The sequence below is a fragment of the Canis lupus genome, chromosome 2 (genome assembly GCF_011100685.1).
Source record: "Canis lupus familiaris isolate Mischka breed German Shepherd chromosome 2, alternate assembly UU_Cfam_GSD_1.0, whole genome shotgun sequence".
In the NCBI taxonomy this organism is placed as follows: domain Eukaryota; kingdom Metazoa; phylum Chordata; class Mammalia; order Carnivora; family Canidae; genus Canis; species Canis lupus.
The window spans coordinates 60,586,311-60,605,446 of NC_049223.1; the positions used below are offsets into that span (position 1 = coordinate 60,586,311).

The 19,136-nt window shown below is 45.9% G+C and overlaps 1 long non-coding RNA gene across 2 annotated transcripts in view; it reads right to left on the bottom strand.

Moving 5' to 3' along the window:
• LOC111094665 overlaps window positions 1-13,683 on the bottom strand; it is a 56,969-nt gene extending 43,286 nt beyond the window's left edge. For both annotated transcript variants that reach the window (XR_005355027.1, XR_005355026.1), the window contains exon 1: window positions 13,373-13,683. This is a non-coding gene — a long non-coding RNA (uncharacterized LOC111094665). The remainder of the gene's footprint in view (window positions 1-13,372) is intronic.
• Window positions 13,684-19,136: the final 5,453 nt, after the last annotated feature.

The following is a 19,136-nucleotide window of genomic DNA, read 5'->3' on the forward strand; positions in this document are numbered from 1 at the left end:
ATCCTACCATTATTCAAGTTGATGCCTCTCCATTTAACACCGAGAGAATATTCATATTAAAATTCGATGTCACTGAAAATAATTTGGATTGGGTTGCATTTATCATCCTTCGGGGCGCTTTGCTTTTCCAGCAGGGGACGGACCCACCCCCTGGAATGACTCCTCGGCCGTTAACACTCACTCACTAATCCCGAAGCGAGGACAAACACGGATGTTCACGTTCAGGTTCCTTTAAGTGGGTGATGGTTGTTGAATGACAAACTGTATCATGGCACGTTGAGAAAACTGATATTGATTCTTCGCCCCGAATGTTGATTTGTGAATTTAGGATGAATTTGAATTCAGGATGGATTTGATTTGATTTCATGCTTCCCTGCTGCCCACCCCCCCACCCCATAAATGTATCGTCGTTACCGCCCTCGGTGAAGCCAGTAGCAGAGAGCCACCATCACACATTTATATACAGTCAAATAAATCTGAGCTGCTGACCTCACCAAGCACAATTTATTATGCAGCTGTCACCAGGAGCCATCTGTACAGGTTCAGGACGACAAGGCAACTTGTCGGACCTTTTCAACTATGAGTATCTGTAATATGAACTTTCTTCCCTTCTGGTTATTTTATCAAGTCTCATTTGCCTCTTTTGCCTTGGTTGCAACAATTCCACAGCCTGCCACACTGGCCTGTTTAGAGGGCACCTGTTTATCCGGGGCACTGTTTGCTGTTAGCATACTAACCAGCCAGGAGACTGGGTGTCTGTTGGCTCTGAGGCCGGCCGGACATGTCTCCCCACACCCAGGGAATTCTACATCAGAAGGACCAAGGTCAGATGCAGCCAACCCTGCCCTGCCCTCCCGGACCCACTCTGTGCGCAGGTCTGGCCTTTCTGAAGGACTTTACGCAGACAAGGTGATGGAGATTGAAGAGGCACCCAGGTCACTTCACGGAGACTCAGTTTCCTTCTCTTCTGGGTCAAGTGTGGCAAGAACATATTTATTGGGCCCTAAGGTGGGGGGTGATGGAATTATAATGCAGACTCAGGCAAGGCAAAGCCCTCAGACACTTAGGATGGCTTTATTTTATTCACAGACTCTATCTGCAGCTTCTCTTAATCAAACATGCCAACCCGTCTTTGGGGAGTGTTATTTTATAAAGTGTTTGTCTTAATTCTCATCCATTTGGATAGTTTCCGATAGAGAGGGAGAATGTTCTCAGTAAGGGGAGTCGTGTAGGCAGCGTCGTTCCTGAAAAAGGAACTTAATAGCAATAGCTAAGCTCTCAATTAGAGCCAAGTTATAAGGATTTGCCGTTAATCTAAAACGGAGGCCAAGCGCATTGGTTAAAAACCCGCCTGGTGTTTGTGGATCTTGCATTCTGTGTCTTGCAAGGCTGTGCTTCCTTCCCGGATTTAGATATTGGAAATGCCACGTGATTAGATTAAGACAATCATTTTTATATCTATCTCCGTGATTGTTTTCTCTCTGCCAAATCCTCAGAAGCACTGAACTCCACACGGAGCTGGCAAATGGAGCTTCTGATTGATTGAAACGTACAGGACGTTGCCAGAGGGCCGCATAGTTAAAATAAAATATACATACAGGATACAAGAGACTGCCGCTCTCAGCCACTGTTAAGCTAAGCAGGGCTTGTCATATGGAATTTCAAAATCAGAGCTTCATTGGATTATGTAATAATCTGCTGCTAAGTGTATAGTCGGAGGGCTTCTCCCCAGCCTCTGCCTGACTACTGCGAAGCCGTCCTGAAGTTTCTGAAAGGAACGGAGCTGCTCCGTGTGGGCACCTGATTCTGTCCTAGGAGCTTTCTCTTTTGTTGGAAGCTGGTGATTTAATTAGCACCTCTTTGAGCCGAGGTGTTCTTCTTTACCTGAGACAGGGCCTTTACCTGCAATAACGGCCACCTGATCTTTTGCATGAAGCCAGAGGTGGCTCTTTGCTTCTCAGAACTTTGCAAAACCTGTCAGGGGCTCCCATATGACTCCGCGGTGCTCTTTATGTGAAATTATGAGACGTTATCCGATCCGAGCTGTTCTTTTGCTGCAGTGAGATAATTTCTGGAGGCGAGACACCTGGCTGGCCTCGAGTGGTGATTAATTTTATGTGTTTAGGGTGCAATCATCACTCAGAAAAGAGGTTGAGGGTCGGGATGATAGATGATGGGCAGGAAGGAGATGGCCCGTGGAATTGTTCTACATCATCGGTTTCTTCGATCGCTGGCAGAAGTTCAGAGGCAACTTCTTTGCGTCTGCCCAGAATAAACAAAGCTACCACTGACTTTGCAGAGTTCCGTTCTAAAAGGAGTTTGAGGACCACAGTATCCGAGCACCTAAAGCTGGAAAGGTTTCCACTGGCTTTTCAGATGTGTCTTCAAAAATAACATGCGTCAGTCTGTGGTTTGCATTTTAAGGATGTTTGGGGATCTTTGGGCGCAGTGGATGCTGTGGTGTGCTAACTGGGTGCCCCTTCAGGACAGAGGTGCTCGTTTTCTGCCCCCCATCAGCCCCATCCCTCCCTGGAGTGACGGTTGCTAATGGCTCACAACTGCTTCCTTCTCTGGGGATTTAAGGGCACACTCTCAGCCCTGCCTTGCAAAGGCTGTACCCCCTCCCTGTCAGCTCTGATTCAAAACCTGATCAGCGCTGGGTCTCCAAAGCCCAGCTTCTTTGTCTCAATTTGGAACATCCCTGGAGGATCATCCCCAACATTGTGCTCCCTGCCCCATCGGGTGTGGTCTCTGCAATGCACCACTCCCCATACCCTCTGCCAGCCTCACTCCCCAGCAGGTGGTGTTTCTGAGAACATACCCTTTATGGGACTGTCCATCTCAGGGTCCATTTCCAGAAAGCTCGGCCTAAGAAAATGCTCCTAAAATGATGACAGTATAGGGCTAGATACAATTTGGTCCCCAAAATCGATAACCACATTTAAAGAAATTCAGCCAATGTGACAGATACGCAATGGTATCCATATAACATATATCCATTTCTGCAACTCTGATGACAGACTGAGCTCTGGTTAAAGCTAGCCTCTTGAGCAAGGACGTTACTGAGCAACTACTAATCAGCAAAATGATGTATGGAATAAAGTAAACACTCCAAAAGCATTTTTGCCCAATCAAAGAGATTTAGGGGAAGGGATGCTTATACCAACCAAAAGGGAAAAAAAATACCCGTTTTGTACTTCAATTAGCAAACAATAATTTGGATAATTGGAAACAAATGTTTCTTCTTTTATCACATGTATTCCTCAGTTCTTTGCCCAATGCTGTCCCCTGCAGGGTAGAAGAAATCAAATCAGAAGAATCTGAACCATTCACAGGCCAGGAATCCCTGAGATCACAGCTGAGGGAGAGGAAGGTGGGGTCTCCGAGGCTGGTCCTTCCTATCTAGACCACCCCCTGCTCTCAAGAAGATGCCACGGTTTCCTGGAATAAGAATTTTGTAGTCAACATGCAAAGAATACCCTCTGGAAATCATTTCTGAACACCCACAGCCAGCTTCCTGGATTCCTTGGTTAAATATGAGAGTATAGACCATTTGCTTCTCGAAGGGCTGGTGGTGTTTTGAGAAATCAGCCAAACCAAGCCGGAGGTCTGCAAAGCAAAAGCCCTCTCCACTGGGAGGGGACATTCCTTTTTGAAGATGTAGGAAAGACTTGAGGAAATGTTCCCAGCTCAGGTCAGGTCAGAAAACCAGGGACCAAAAAAAGAAAGAAAGAAGAAAACCAGGGACCCTGTACTATTCCTTCAGGAACTATTGTTCCTGAAGGCAGCTGCTCTCTGAAGTGACGAGTGGGACTGGGGATAGGCTAATGGAGGACCAGAAAAGACCAGGAAGCTTCACTTCGTCTTCTCCAGAAAAGACCAGGAAGCTTCGTTTTGTCTTCTCCGAGCATCAAAACTGCAGCCTGCATCAAGCTGTCCCTCTCATGGAGAATCTGCTCTTACCCTGGCTTCCCCAAGAGGCACCTGCTGGGAAGGAATGTGCTATTTACCCAGGGTAGAGAGATTGATTTCAGGAGTTTTCTGTGTTCTGGGGTGCAAAAACTAAACTCTAAACCCAGTATCTGCTCACATCTTCATCCTTAGTTTTCTCTCAACATCCAGCCAGCTTCCTCTGATTGTCTGCCCAGTCTCTGTACCTGCAGATGAAGATGAGGATGAACATAGTAACGATAAAACTTTATCTAAAATGGGGCATGTTGGGGCTCCTGAGTGGGTCATTGGTTGAGCATCTGCCTTTGGCTCAAGGCATGATCCAGGGGTCCTAGGATCGAATCCCATTTCAGGCTCCCCATAGGGAGCCTGCTTCTCCGTCCACCTATGTCTCTGTCCCTCTCTGCATCTCTCATGAATAAATAACTAAAATCTTTAAAATAATAAAATTAAATAAAATGGGGCATGTTAGAACTTCACAGCAATGTCACAAGATATCATTATTCTCTCCTTTTACGGATGAAAATACTAAGACTCAAAGTCAAACCACTCAACCACTGTCACACAGTCAGTAAAGGTGGAATCAGGCAGAGGGCTCCAGCTTGCTGGGTGTATGTGGCTCAAAACCCTTCCTCACCCACACAGCAGATGCAGGGCAGGGGGGTGTGGTTGGCCAAACTCCACCATGAAAAATGTAAATCCATTTGAAGTCAGGAAGCCAACATTGTTTTCTTAGATCCTGGCAAAGAGGGGAAAATGGTGGTGAGATTCATTTACTCATTCGTTCAACACTATCGTAGAACCTACTTTGTGTCAGTCCTGGGCTGGGGACATGGAGTCAGTCATGGCTCCAGATTTAGAGGCACTCACAGTGTGACTAGGAGAGGAAGGTCTGTAGTCTTAGGGATTATGCCTCCTTGCACACCCCCTGCCACTCTGAGGGGTCACTGCACTGGCTGGGGCCCAGCTCTGTCTGATAAGCCACTCAGTTGTGGAGTGAGCATCTGGCGGCTGCCCTACATTTTCTACTCGTGGAAACTTGTGCATCCATCTGTTTCATCTCCAGTATCTCATCTTCAGTCATTTTCTGAGCCTCTTTTCTGAACTTAGATAAATAGGCCTCATTCAGAGAAATCATGTCACAAGAGTTGGCAGCTCTGGCCACCCAGTGCTGTCACTGGTCCCCAATGCTGGGGACACTGGAATGGGGTGGGAGCTCCCCTTCCCACTGGTCCCAGAGTCTCTTCACTAGCATCTCCACTAGGTCCCAATGTTGTGCCAACTTTGCACCAAGGAAGCCTCAGAAAGCTCACAAGGAACTTACAGGTGAGTTGTCTGAAAGACACAAGATGTGAAAACCCTGGCCTCAGGTGGGATTTGGGAGAGATCAGGGGCAGGAGGGACCTCCTGTCACGTGCAAGGCCATCAGGGGAACAGAATGTTCAAACTTTGAGAAACCCAAGGCCTGGGAAGACAGAATCGTGGCCAAGATTGGCATCTTCATTCATTTATTTGATCCTATATTTATTCATTCCTGAACTATTTATTGAGCTCCTTCTACAGCCTTGGCCCTGTATGAGACATGGGTCCTGCCCTCATGGAATGTTGGGAGGATAGGCATTAAGTAAATAACAAGATAAATGGCAGCCCCAAGGTGCTCATCCTTAGCCCTCTGGGCAGCTAAGCCCCATGCTTTTCCTCCCTTGCCCAGAGAGGACTGGTTTCTTTGGGGAGCAACAGCCTTGGGAAGGGCACCGTTGACCTTACTGTCTATCACCTAAACTCTCTATCTAAGCAAAGTACCTCAGTTCTTGAGCATCTTACCGCCAACCCCCTCCCCAGCCCTGAGTCCTTTAAGATTCCTGAGTCACTATTTACAAAGTCAGTAGCCCTGATTTGTCCACTTGTCCTCTGTTTATGTGCACCGGGGTAGTTACTACAAATAGCACTGTTCAATTGCTAACAAGGCATGGGGACTTTTCATTTCCCATAGTGAGAGCCCTCTGGACTTACAAACTTGATCTCACAGCATAGATGCCCATAAGCTCATAGCTTTCAGGAGGAGGCTTCTAACACTCTGCTTTATACAAGTTTTATTTTTGCTACCACAATAAGCTAGTATGTCAATTGCTGTGTCCCATGAACTGCATCTATGATCATTAAGAACTTTCTGGAGTTAGATTGATGTCGGAAACATTGATCTCCTTCACTGGAAGCCTTCCACATCCCATCTGTTAGATGCTTTGACCTTTTTCTTAACACCATTAAGAGATAAAAAGTTAATCTACTGAAAAAAGATGCATGACCTTTCACAAGACAATGGGTACCACTGCACAGACTCCCTCCATTGACGAATTTTACATTCAGAAGTCAGGCCGTATGTGTACCCGAACAGGATAATTGTGAATAATATCATGGCACGACCAGGAAAGTCTATATCCCATCTAAAGTGGCCACAATTAGGCAAAATGAACTTTGAGGAAGAGAATCAGATTATCTTGTCAGGCCACTGCCTGCATTCATGACCAATCACCTTCATTCACAAACATAGACATTGACATGGAACCTGGTGTTTGCTAACAAGAAACTGTTGGCTATGGTAACCCTTAACTAGGATCCAACAAACCAGAGTCCTCTCCATTCAGTTCATTCACTAATTCGACAATTATCTGTTGAGCACCTGGTGTGTACTAGACACTTCTCTAGACCCTGGGGACATAGCAATGAAAAAAGTTGAAAGTTCCTGCCTTCAAGGAGCTCATATTCTAGTTGAGAAGACAATAAATAAGATACAATAAAATATAATTTGCATATAAGACAAGTAAAATGTATGGTCAAATAGTGATGAGCCCTAAAGAAGAAAGGGCAGAAGGATAGGAATATTTAGATATCTGAATAGTGGGAAGTTGAAAATTTTTAAAGATCTATTTATTTATTTTTAGAAAGTGAGAGAGTGGGGCAGAGGGAGAGAGAGTCTCAAGCAGACTCCCTGCTGAGCACGGAGGCTTACATGGGGCTCAATCTCACCACCCTGAGATCATGAGCCAAATCAAGAGTCAGATGCTTAACTGACTGAGCCACTCAGGCGCCTCTGAAATTTTAAATGGGGGACCAGAGAAGGAGTATTGGGATTTTTCTTTGTTCATTCTTTTTTTCTCAGAAAGGCAGGAAAAAGATAAGTTCATGGCCAGGTCGACCCATGGCAGATGCGCATTAGCCAGTCTCTCCCCTTTATCGCTAGAGGTCTTTATGATACGAATCATGTTTGGAATGAACAAGCTTACCAAGTACTCCCAAGATCAAGGAAATAATCTTTCTTTAGCCAGTGAAGCAAACAAACAAAAGCACAGATTCTACAGGGATTTATATAACAGTGGTTGACCAAGGTGAGTCATAAGTAGCCCAAATGCACTTAAAAACAGATATACTTAAAAACATAACAAATATAATCTCTATATCCCATCCTCAGGCCAAGGTAGAAGAGTTGTATAAAATTAGTGAGAACCTGACATGTGGGTCACCACACATTCACCTGTGAACTGTCACACCTATTCCCCATCCTTGCTCTGCTCTGAGCTGTGGGGCAAAGGCTGACCGGTGCTGGGCTGTTGGGTAGTTTCTAGTAATACTGGCCTATGGGAGGTGCTGGAGGTGGAGGGCGGCAGGAAGAGAGAAGTCACAGTATCTCTCCCTGCCTTCCTGCTTTGAGTGGGCTCTCTGTGGCTCTATCTCCAGCCTGGCTCGAACCCCTAGAGGACAGTTCTCCTACCATGGTTCTCTTCCTCCTGGGTAGCACATCCTTTCTGGTCCTGGCTCCCTCTGGGTGCTCAAGGGGACATCACCTCCTGCTCTGATAGTAAGGGCAGCTTCCTCCCTTCCTAGTGTTAATAACTAGGTTGCCCCGCTTCCCCTGTTTGCTCTTGCAGCTCCTCCAACAGCTTTGGTTCGCTGTGTTACATTCCCCTAAGAAGACACACAGATGGCCAACAGGTATATGAGAAGGTGCCTAACATCACTAATCATTGGGGAAATGCAGATCAAAACCACAATGAGATATTGTCTCATACCTGTTAGTATGGCCAGCATCCAAAAGACAATAGGTTAAGTGTTGGGGACAATGTGGGGAAAAGGGAACCCTTGTGTCCTCTTGGTAGGAATGTAAATTAATACAGACTCTCTGGGAAACAGCATGAGGTTTCCCCCCCAAAATTAAAAATAGGGCTACCAGATGATCCAGAAATTCCACTTTTAGAAATATACTTGAAGGAAATGAAATCATCTCAAAGAAGTATCTGCACCTCCATGTTCACTAAGGCATTATTTGTAATAGCCAAGACATCGAAACAACCTGAGTATCCATGAGTGGGTGAATGAGTAAAGAAAATGTGATATATATACATATATATGTATATATATCTCCATACACTCCATGGAATATTATTCAGCTGTCAAAAGGAAACCCTGCCATTTGTAACAACATGGATAGATCTTGAGGGCATTATGCTAAGTGAAATAAGTCAGAGAGAGAAAGACAAATACTATATGATTTCACTTATATGTGGAATCTTAAAAAAAGAAAGAAAAATGCATTCATAGATACAGAGAACAAATTGGTAGTTGCCAAGGCACAGAGGTGGGGAGCACAGGGTGGGGGATAGTAAGCAGAACAAGTGAAGATGGCCAAAAGTACGAACTTCCAGTTATAAATTGTTCATTTTTGTTGTTCATTGTTCATGAACATTGTTTATCCCCCCAGGATGCCATGCACAGCATGGTGACAAAAATGAACAATACCCTGTTTATATTTGAAAATCGCTAAGACAATAGGTCTTAAAAGTTCTTATCACAAAAAAGAAGGTTTATAACTATGTGTGGGGAGGGAGGTTAATTTACATATATAATGAGGTATATGTTTTCATGTTATATACTTAAAATGAATACAACGTTATATGTCAATTACATCTCAATTAAAAAAAAAAATCCACTTAACTGAACTACCTGATAACGAGTTCTGTTTCCCAGGTTAGACCCTCATGTGAATGGAAACTGGCTTCAATACTGCCAGTCCTGGCCATTGAGAGATCTCTGCATAAACTCTCTGAGCCTCCCTGTAAACTAGAAAAAAAAAACAGAAATGAAAACAAAAAACCAGAAACACGAATTTACCATAGGCCACTCCTGTGAATTAGTGCTCTATCGTCCCTGTTTACCTGCCATCAACATTCTCTACTGAAGGGCTCATCTTTACTCCCCGAGTACTGGACACATACCAGGCTGCTTATCTTCTCTTTGTAAAGATAGTCCACCCCTTTATCCCTTGGTCCCAAACCCTTGGGCCAGTGCCCTGGGTTCATGGGGACTCCTCATCCTTCAGGGCACTGCTCAGATCCACACAGGGAAGCCGAGGGCCACGTTGTTTCTAAAACCTCTCCCTCTTCCTATTGGATGTCACCAGCTTCTTCATCAGCATCCCTGGGGCTTCCAGAAATGCTAGGCAGCAGTCATATTTATGACTTAGATGTTTGGGGATGCGAAAGATACCAGTGCCCAATCTGGCTCTCTGGACGCTGGCTCTGGCTTACCCTCCTTTCTGTTTCTGGAAGAGTAAGGATTGGCTGCCGCATGAATGTCTTTTTTCTCAACACAAGAAAAGCTCAGATTTCTCCACTGCCACCTTTCTCCTTTCTCAAGTTATAGTCTGAGGATCATCAAGATTGAATACACTCAGCTTATCACAAAAACGAAGATTCTTGGGCTTTACATTAGACCTACCAAAGCAAGCCCCTCTAGGATTGTGTCTTGAGAGTCCAGATCTTAACTACTCTACCCCCTAGCGTATTCTTATGCATACCGAAGGTTGAGAATTTATGTGCCATAGTGTTTCAAAGTCCCAGACAAGGGCCACAGACACCTAATTGTTTTGTGTGCCCAATTATCACTCCATTTTCTTCAGAAATTCTTCCCTTATCACATGGGGGAATCATTTAGCTATATGACCATACACCATGGCTCATAGTTGTTGGGTCCTTGATTGACCCAAACTAGACCAATCAGAGACCCTCCTTGGGCTTCTAAAGTTGAGAGCAGGAAAGATAGGCAGACCATCTCTGGGGATGGCATACGAGGCCTGGATCTGTAAGTGGCCACTTAATAACACATCTAGAAAAGGGCACATAGAGAGAGAAAGAGAATGGGCATACCAAGCAGAATTTAAGACACGAGGAAGTCCTGCGGGCCAGGTGTGTTTCTGCCCCTTGCATGGTTTGGTGGGTTGTTCAGTCGGCCTGCACTGCACCGACGTCTTTGGATTCTGGGAACGAGGAAAAGCCTCCTTTTACCTAAGTCACTTAGAGTGGGGTAGAACTTTTAGCAGAGAGATTTCACGCCATCTTCCTTTTTTTAAAAAAGATTTTATTTATTTATTTATTCATGAGAGAGAGAGAGAGAGAGAGAGAGAGATTGAGAGAGGCAGAGACACAGGCAGAGGGAGAAGCAGGCTCCATGCAGGGAGCCCGATGTGGGACTCGATCCCGGGTCTCCAGGATCATGCCCTGGGCTGAAGGGAAATGCTCAATCACTGAGCCACCCAGGCATCCAGGGCCAGAGATCTTAAGGATGCCTGAGCAAAGAGACTATACAGACAGCAAATAAACATATGAAAGGATGCTCCACATTGTATGTCATCAGGGAAATGTAAATTAAAACAACAAGATACTACTACACACCCGTTAATTAGAATGACCCAAATCTGGAATGCTGGCAACACCAAATGCTGGTGGGCGTGTGGAGCAACAGGAACTCTCATTCATTACTGCTCAGAATAAAAATGGTGCAGCCACTTTGGATGACAATTTGGCAGTTTCCCACCAAACTAAATATACTCTTACTGCAGGATCTAGCAATCACACTTCTTGATGTTTACCCAAAGTTACTTGAAAACTTATGCTCACACAAAACCTACACATGGATGTTTGTAACAGCTTTATTCATAATCACCCAAACTTGGAAGGAACTAAGATGTTCCTCAGTAGGTGAAAAGAAAAATAAACTATGATATATGCAATATTATTTAGTGCTAACAATAAATGCGATATCAGGCCATGAAAAGACACAGAGAAACCTTAAATGCATATTACTCAGTGAAAGGAGCCAATTTGAAAAAGACACCTACTGTATGATTCAACTGTATGGCTTTCAGAAAAAGCAAAACTATGGCGATACTAAAAAGATCAGTGATTGCCAGGGTTTGGTGAGGAGGGAGGGATTAATAAGCAGAGCCCAGAGGCGTTTTAAGGCAATGAAGACACTCTGTGTGATACCATGGTGATGGACACACGTCCTTATACATTTGTCAAACCATGGATTATACAACACCAAGAATGAACTCTCATGGAAGCTACGGACTCTGGGTGATGAGGATGTGTCACTGTAGGTTTATCAATTATAACAAATGTGCCACTCTGGTGGCGGATGTTGATAATGCACGAGGCTCCACATGTGTTGGGGCAGGAGGTACATGGAAATTCTCTGTACTTTCCCCTCAATTTGGCTGTGAACCAAAACAGCCCCCCCCCCAAAAAAAATTGTGTCTTAATTTAAAAACACCAACTGACAAACAAAAAAAAACCTTATGGAAACCTACCACATGCCTCCTACATTTGGTTATCTGAAAACTATACCTTTCATGTACTTTGAGAGGCGTATGTTAAAAAACAAAAAAACAAAAAACCCCACCAACGACACCAGCACAAGTTTCACTTGGGAATCTGTGATCCTGGAAGAGCAGCTCTTTCTGAGTAGACTCGCCTCCTGTCCCAGCCATCCATGGTACGCTGTGGTTATCCACACCCAACCGGGCCTTTGTGTGACCCCCGTGGGGAGTGGCTTGGCACACAGTAGGCCCTCACGAAGTATTTGTTGAAGCAAGAAATAGAAATCTCCCTTGTGGAACCACCTGCATTCTCTGAGTGAAGACACCTTCCCATATAGCAACAACATAGAAATGCAGCCCCGTGGCTGAGGCCATGGCGGAGGGGGCTGGGGGAGCTGCCTTGGGGTTTCAGCTGCCACTCGGGGGGCACAGTTGGCCGCCTCGGTGCCAGCCTCAAGAGTGAGAGCAGATGGGAAAGTCAAACACAGGATTTCAGAACTGTAAACTGTTTATCTGTGAGCTGAGGAAACGCATTCATCGCCCAGGCAGGCCACCAGTCCAGAGTTCCTTCCTTCCTCAAGGGCGTCGTGCAGTTATTTTTCCCTCGGTGGCAGCGTGAGCCCTCGCTGGGTGGGAGGGTGTAGACGGGCTGTGCGCTCTCGGCCCAGGAGCCGGGGCCAGCCAGGGCGGGGTGGCCGCCCGCCACCATTAATTTTTAGTGAATGAGCGTCGTAATTCTAGCTGACACCGAGATCATGTGCCTGACAGCCACCTCCTGGGCCACCGTGGGGCTGGCAGAGCAAGAAATAAAACATCAGGAGGCTCCAAAGCATTGTCTGCTGGGAGGAGAGAGTGAGGGTTGGGACTGCAGTCGGTGGGTGCCAGAGCAGGCCCGAGGGGACAGTCCTGGAATTTACTTCCTGTGGGTGCCCGGGAAGGGGGGCAGAGTGGGGCCCGTGCACAGACGGGGTGGCTGGGACACTGCCAGGGCGACGACAGGGTGTGAATATATGAAGAAGGGCCCTGAGCCTCACAGAGCTGCCCTGGACCCCTGCCCCCTTCACTCCCTTACTGTGAGACGAGGGGCCTCTCTGGGCCTCTGGATGGTCCCCTGTAAAACAGGACAGTAGAGCCCTGGCCTTCCAGCCTTCCTTGTGAGGATTGGATGAGATCCCTCATGCATGGCTCACTAGGAGCGCCCAGTAAGGTCCCCCCCAGACCCTCAAAACACCCTTCCACCTCCTCCTCTCATGTCTCCAGGCGGCTGTGCTCCCTTGTCACTCTTAGTACTCAGAAAGAGACACCACCCTGGAGGGATAACGGATCTGGTTTTTTCTATCACCTCCTAACTTGGGGCAGGCCCCTCCACCTTCCTGAAGCTTCATTTCATCACCATGAAACAGGGACAAGGATCCCTACCTTTGAGGGGGCTGTTGTGAGCCTTACTTGAGAGAGCGGATGCAAATGGCAGCATGCTGTCAGGCATGTTTCAGGCATCAGATATACAGCAGGAGCAATAACTATGATGGTAGATGTTATTATTGACTGCTGACAGTTGGCAGAGGCCCCAAATAATTTCTCTCTGAGGGCAAGGCCTTGGGCGTGGAGCAGTACCTGGGCGAGACCATAATGCGCAGGCCTTGAAACCCTAATAGGACAGGTTACACAGACACTTGGTATTCAGACTCTCATTCTAGCCTCACAAAAATCTTATTCATGGAGATTACTAATGGTCACCCCTACTGGACACATGAGATCACTGACACTTACCAAGCATGTTGCTGTGGGGTCCCAGGAGATGCGGGGAGGTGAGAGGCTCCAGACCTGCCTACAATCTTGCAGCCCAGTGATCCTTCCACTATCACAGTGGCTCACAACCAGGGGACATCTGGCAATGTTCAGAGACATTTTCGTTGTTGTTGTCACAACGGGGAGAGGAGGTGCCACTAGCATCTAGTGGGCAGATGCCTGGGATGCTGCTAAACATTATTTAATGCGCAGAGAGCCTCCACAACAAAAAATTATCCAGTTGTGCCATGGTTAAGAAACTGTGAACCACCTCGTAGCTGTTCCCAGTTGGTTTCCTGACCAACGGAGCTCAGGGGGCAACGGAAGGGACACAGAAGCCAGTGAAAGTGCTGGACGTGGTGCCCATACATCTCACTTCCCCCTCCCCAAACTCAGACACTGAAATCTTATGGACCAGCTCTGGTCTGAACAGTATTTTCAAAAATATGTGTTAGTTGTGATGGTAGTCATTAGTTCTACTCACCCTGAATTCCCAGTTCTTCTCGTTGGCACGTGTGAGGCTGCCCTTCTCCGACCCTGCAAACTTAGAGGTGGCCACGTGACTAGCTCTGACCAATGCCGTGTGAGCAAAGGTAGTGTTTGTCACTTCTGGAAGAAGCATTAAGAACCAGAGCGTTACTCATTGTGTTTCCATTTCTGTGCAGAGGGAGATGCTGAGAAAAAGGGGCAAGGGAAGAGAGAGAGAGAAAGAGAGAGAGCGATCCTCATCCTGGGTCCCCGAGCGAAGATGACACAGAGCACAGCCCCCAGCATATTTCTGATGACATGCAGTGTGAATAAGAAGAGCATTTTCATTATTTCAAGCCAATCATGTTTGGGGCTTCTTTGTTGCCACCACCTAATTTCACCTATTCATATAAAGATTTCATATAAAAACCTGGATTTGGGGGTATCTGGGTGGCTCAATTTGAGCATCTGACTCTTGATTTCAGCTCAGGTCATGACCTCAGGGATTTGAGATCAAGACCCACGTCAGGCTCTGTGCTCAGTATGGAGTCTAATTGAGAGTCTCTCTTTCCCTCTGCCCCTCGTTCCACTCATGCTCTCTCTCTCAAAATAAATAAAATCTTAAAAATGAAAGATTCTCTCTCTCTCTCTCTCTCTCTCTCTCTCTCCCTCTGCACCCCTGCTTGCATGCTTTCTCTAAAGGCAAGCAAGCAAACAAACAAACCTGGATTTCCCTTGTATCTTGGGAAATGAGAAATTCTGGAAATGTGCAGGATCTTCAGGCTGTACCACAAGACTGGAATACCCATGTGATGGCCACACGGTCCACTTCACTCATTTATATTATCTGCTTGGCAGTTGGGGTATTTGGGTTTGTGATGCCTGCTAACGATCTTGTCAGGAGTCAGCCTTGCCCAGTTGGGAGGGTAGAAAAGCTCTTCACCTATTCAGGCTATTCAGGTGAGGGGAACCTGAGAGGGCCTTGTCACCTGGAAAGATTGCTCCTAGTTTCTAGGGAACAGGTTGTATTTCATAGTCCCTGCAACTGGGGGATGTTTTGCTCTTCTATTCTATTATTTTTTTAAAGATTTTTCTTAAATTTTATTTATTCTTAAGAGAGAGAGAGAGAGGCAGAGACACAGGCAGAGGGAGAAGCAGGCCCCATTCAGGGAGCCTGACGTGGGACTCGATCCCGGGGCTCCAAGACCAGGCCCTGGGCTGAAGGCGGCGCTAAACCGCTGAGCCACCCGGGCTGCCCTGCTACTCTATTTTCTATTTTAAAGGGACTTCTCAGGCGATCCCTTCACCCACTCATGGACTCGTATCTTTTATTCACGCAGCCGCTCACTCATTCATTCATGCTTTCCCTTGTATACTTATTCTCTCTGTTCATTCACTTAAGGATTTTTACTACATGTCTGCCACGTGTCAGGTGTGTGCACAGTCTTGCCAGCAAACATGCAAAGGATGCTGAGGTCTGCCTGTAGCCTGAGAGGGGATGATAGCCTGCCCCCAGAGTTGGCAGCCAAGAGTTCCTCCCATAGCTGCAGCCACACTCTCCTCCACTTAACGAGAGATGGAATCTCCTTTCTCTGCTCCTGAATCTGGACTGGCCCCATGACTTGCTTGGACCAAGGGAATGCCCTAGAGGCAAGGCTGCACCAGTCTGAGCTCACATCTTCACAGACCCGAAGTCTTCCATTTTCACTTTCTTGGAGCAGAGCCAGTGTGACCTACTAAGCCCGGGTCCTACTGCTCCCCTGAGCTGCTCCGGATGACAGTCCGTGGAACGGGAATGAGTGCTCCAGCTAATGTGGCGAGGGTAAGTGGGAGTGGTTGCTTTTAGTGACTCTATTTTGATATGGTTTGTTACAATCACAAGATAACTGAAACAGTGTGAATCTGACTAACAAGGAGGCCCCCAGGAAGAATGTTAAAAGGGCCAACTTGGTTTCTTAGAGCTTTTTTACGATAAAGTATGAGAAGAGAGAGAGCTATAGAATTTAGAGGAAGTTTAGCAGGCCCACAAGAGTCTCTCAAGCTGGCAAAAATATTCTCAAAATAAGGAATAAGGAATAATAATATGGTATAAATCAGATCAAGGAATAGCCATAAGACCCTCATTACTGCCTCGGAGAGTTTTAAAGCTATTTAAACTTAGGAAAGCCTCTTAGTTAGACAAAACTAAGAATTGTAGGGACAGTGTCCTAAGACATGTCTCAGAAAGAATTATGGAAAAGGCTCTTGGATCATGAAATCAAAACCACTGAGGTTCATAGAGAACTTGCAGAGTTTTTAAGAGCATTTTATTGGTAAACGCACTGCCAGCTTGCACTGAAAGGGACCTGAACCACTCAAAATGAAAAGAAGACTCTGGCTCCCCAATTTTTGATAAGCAGTAAGCATGCTGAGTGACAAAGTCAGCTATAAATATGAGCCAGTTTTTATGTAAAAAGAAGGACTTCTCAGGATGCCTGGGTGGCTCAGTGGTTGAGTGTCTGCCTTCAGCTCAGGGCATGATCCCAGGGTCCTGGAATCAATCAAGTCCTGGATCGGCCTCCCTGCAGGGAGCCTGTTTCTTCCTCTGCCTGTGTCTCTGCCTCTCTCTCTCTGTGTCTCTCGTGTATAAATAAATAAAATCTTAAAAAAAAAAAAAAGGAAGGACCTCTCAGAGGACAAAGCCAAGAGTGCAGAGAACTGAGGGAAAAGCTGGGAGGAAAATAGAAGTAAGGATTTTCTTCTAGATGGAAGACCTGGGTCATGATTAGCTAGTTTGCCATGCCAACAGGAGACAGGGCCTGGCAATGGGTGTCCGGTAAGATTTCAGAATTGCTATGGGGCAGTGAGTGCTTCCCATTTTCCTTCTCCTTCTCCTCTTCCTTATGTTTTTAAAATTTTTATTTTTTCTGTTAAGGAATTTGCTTATCCTCCTTGTTTTCCCTCTTTTTTTAATCAGTGAGCATCTTTAATGTTTGCTGTTTTGTTTTATTAAGTAAGCTCTACATCCAATGTGGGGCTTGAACTCATGACTTTGGCATCAAGAGTCACATGCTCTACAGACTCAATCCAGTGCCCCCCATTCATCTTTTGGAAAGGAATTATCTATGGCAGTTTTTCTGCCCATGTTCTGCCATTGTTTGGTGGGGATAGGAGTGCAGATAACTTGTCTTTGTATTTACCTGTTGGTTAAGGAACTTCTCTTGAGTTTTGTCTGCATGGAGACCTGACTTTGATGACCTGATTTTTGATGACTGGCTGTAACTATTCCTCTTATACTGAATACCCTTTAATAGTATAAGTAAGCCACCTCTCCCATCAAGAGATAGAGCCCCTCTCCCCTCTTCTTGGATCTAAATGGCCCTGAGGCTTTCTCTGACCTTTAGAATTTGTCAGTCAGGGGTGACACCGTTCATCTCCTGAGGTTGGGCCTTCAGAGCCCTGGCAACTTCTGCTCCTGTGTCTCCTTCTGGAACATTCTTGCTCAGTCTAGGTCATCTGAATGTTGGGAGACCCTATGGAGAGAGAAATCACACAGAGGAGACAAGGTGCCCTATGTGACAGGTGGCATCAAATTCCCATGAACGAGGCCATTGCAGATCCTCCAACCCCAGTCAAACCACCAGCCAGTTCCAAAAGAGGCAGAAATGAACCTTTCCTGCTGAGTTGAGACCTGCTCAAATTGCCAATCCGCAGTATCATGAGCAGCAAAAGGCTGTGTTAAGCCTCTAAATTTGGGGGTGATTTGTTACACAGCAACAGATAGCTGAAATAAGGCATTTGTTCAGGTGCTTTCTGAGCTTAAGCTGATGAAATTGCTTCCATTTCACTCCAAATCAAAGCTGGGCTGTCAGAAATGACATCTCAAGAGCTCCACACCTCATCAGTAGCCTTACTTCCCGACAGACCTTGAAACAACTCCCAACATGTGTGCAGGGAAGCTCACCAGGGAGTCAGATGCAGCTACTAAAAGCACGCTCTTTGCCAAGTTGACATCTTACTTCTTTAACTTCCAAGGAAAAATGAGGAGTGGAAGATGAGAGAGGGAGAAATGATACGGTGCTCTCCCATTTCCAAATTCCAAGGGGAATTATTTTTTATAGTACTAATTTTTCTTCTTAGTACCACCGTTGACCAACTGTCAGGGGCCAGGCACATTATGCGTGTATGTTTCAAGGAAGTTTCTCTTGAAATCCCCATTTTTCAGATGAAAAAAACTGAGATACCCAGAAATGTTGTGACTTAGCTGAAACCACTCAATTTAGAAGAAGGGGAACCTAGTCCCCAAACCGAATGGCTAACCTTTGTGCCATGTCCTGCGTCCTTTCAGAATGTGTAAACTGCACTTGGCATTGACCACGCTAGGCTTCGTAAACAGAAAAAAATGATTTGCATGTGAGGCACCTGCAAGCTGGGGAAGCTAAATGAACAGCAAGATATGGCTTGGGATGGTCATGAACTTGGGCTGAAATGAAGTTCAGCATAGGCCGAATGACAGCAGGAAGGGAGAGAAGGGCTTCTAAATCCAGAAGGAAGGGTGAGACTTAATTATGGACTTAATTCTGTCTGACACTGTGCTAAGGGTGGATGGGGATAGTTTTCCTATTTCAACGATGCAGAGTTTGGAGCTCAAAGAAACTAAGCAACTCACCCAAGGTTACATAGCCAACGAATGGCAGAGAAGTTCAAATCCAGGTGTTTCCAGAGCCAACGTTCATTCTCTTTCCATGGGGCTTGGCTGGCCCCACCGGTGCCACCAGGGACCATTTCCCTGACTGGCTGGAGTTGGGTACCCATATTCATGGGCAAAGAATTTTCCTTTGCTGCATTCCTCTCAGCCTCTGGCCCTCCACTTTCTAAGCAGACGTGTGTCCTCTGCCAGCCCTTTGAGTCAGTGGATAAAGTTGGTCTGTAGGGCCACCTCGGTGGTTTGGTGGTTGAGCGTCTGCCTTTGGCTCAGGTCATGATCCCGGAGTCTTGGGATTGAGTCCCACTTCGGGCTCCTGCGAGGAGCCTGCTTCTCCCTCTGCCTATGTCTCTGCCTCTCTCTCTGCACATCTCATGTGTAAACAAATAAAATCTTTCAAAAAAAAAAAAGGTTAGTATGCAGACTAGTTCAAGGAAATAAAATTACCATCCTATAGAATCCGGGGTGTATTACATAAGATACGCAGTCATCTTCCTTGATCTATTTTTATTTTCAAATTTTCCTGAGAAGTCCTTCCTTTATTCATTCTTCTGATATTTATTAAGCATATGGCTCATCATAGCACTATCTACT